This window comes from Zingiber officinale, chromosome 4A (genome assembly GCF_018446385.1).
Source record: "Zingiber officinale cultivar Zhangliang chromosome 4A, Zo_v1.1, whole genome shotgun sequence".
Lineage (NCBI taxonomy): Eukaryota > Viridiplantae > Streptophyta > Magnoliopsida > Zingiberales > Zingiberaceae > Zingiber > Zingiber officinale.
Window position 1 is genome coordinate 3,786,519 of NC_055992.1, and position 1,717 is coordinate 3,788,235.

The 1,717-nt window shown below is 40.0% G+C and overlaps 1 long non-coding RNA gene across 1 annotated transcript; it reads left to right on the top strand.

Moving 5' to 3' along the window:
- The first annotated feature begins 237 nt into the window (after positions 1-237).
- LOC121973074 lies at positions 238-1,155 on the top strand. The gene is made up of 4 exons (XR_006109362.1): positions 238-264; positions 341-465; positions 546-759; positions 1,135-1,155. It is a non-coding gene; the product is annotated as an uncharacterized LOC121973074 (long non-coding RNA).
- The last annotated feature ends 562 nt before the right edge of the window (positions 1,156-1,717 follow it).

Genomic DNA, 1,717 nt, shown 5'->3' on the forward strand with positions numbered 1-1,717 from the left:
GGATTGAGCTCAGATTCGACCGACGCCTTTCATCTCCGGGCTGCAAACATTCGCGTCTTCTTGCGCCGATCACTGAGGCCATTGAATCGAGCGAGATCCACTCAGTCGCCGATGTGGAAGAGAAATTAGGGCTTCAAGGGTAAGCAATTCGAACCTTATCCCTTCTATTTCTCCGATCTGTGCCCTAGCATTGCCTGTGATTCCCCGATCTCTTCTCTGGCTGACGGCGAGGTCCACAAGGTCGCCCTAGCAGCGATCTTGGAGGTAGGTGATTAATTAGGTTGTGGTTTGAATTAGTGATCTATGTTTTTGATCCTCATTTTTCTTGCGGTTGAATTAGGTCACGGATTGGAGGCATTGAAGATCAGTGAGTTTGTTCTTGAGCTGTCGGGCAGAGTCTAGGTTTGTAATTGATCAGTGATGATCTTCCGATTGGGTGATTTCTTCTGGAGACAACCTTTTGAGGTAAGTTAGGTTTTTAATTAGGTTGGTGTTTGGATCCGTGATCCCCATGGCTTGATCTAATTACTTGCTATAATTTCCAGATCAGCTTCTTTGCTGTGTTTGAGGTATCGGTTGAAGTGGGAAAGAATTCCAACAAGTGTTGTATTCTATGATCGGAAATTGAGTGTTGTGGATCAACAAGCGTGGCTGTGAAGTTTTGTTTTGTGCTGTGGTGTTCTTTGATCCTTTCTTGGTTCCGGCAGCACACCAACCAACAGCCTCCTAGTTCCAACATCAACAATAGCTGGGATTGAGGTAAGGTGTAGTGATGTTGATACATGATTAGAGTGATTGATTAGTGTATGTAGGTTTTTGATTTTAGATGTAGATCATGGTTAGATTTGATTAATCTAGATGGTGATACATGTTGTAATTAGTTGTTGATTATGTGTAGAATTAATCTAATGGAATGGTTAGGGTTAGGGTAATTAACCCTAGTCAACCGTTGGATTTCTAATCTAATTGGTGATTAGGGATTAAGTAACTAATCCTAATTAACCATTAGATTTAATTATGTAGATTGAGGTTGTGTTTATTAGGGTTTTGACCTAATTTAGTTTTAGGGATTTTATTTAGCTATTAATTTGGATTTAGCTAAATAAAAAATATATATATTGTTTGTTGACACAGGACTCTGATTCGAGACAGGCGTCTGGACCTTGGATTGCTTGATTGTACCTTCTTTTTGAGGCGGGTACCCTTTGACTTATCTCTTGATAGCGTCTTATGATATGTGCAGTTTATATATACTTACTAGTGTTGGTAGTTAGTATTTCCTTGGTTTAGTTTAGTTGATACCTATCATGTTTCTTCTGTTAGTTGCTTTATATTAGAACTGGATGCTTTTATCTTTGGCCATGTGTATCTATGTTTATAGAGATGAGTATGTATATTATAGTGCTCCACTATACCGGATTAGTTGCTTTACATGTTTGTTACGTGCTCTTGGATTCATGATACTTATATCATTGTTATATGTGATGTTCTTGGATTTATGCTGTTTATATCATGGTTATAAATGTGTTTATCTTTTTGGCACCTACACATATGGAGGAGGATATGTCCAGGTATGACATACTGTAGCCGCATGCACCATATTGCATGATTGCATGCTGAGCGATTGACGACTCCATTATTGTTGAGCTCGTCGGCCGGCTACATGGGCCTGCACACAACGTGACCACTGCATGGGTAGTGGCAAAGCACTCAGGGT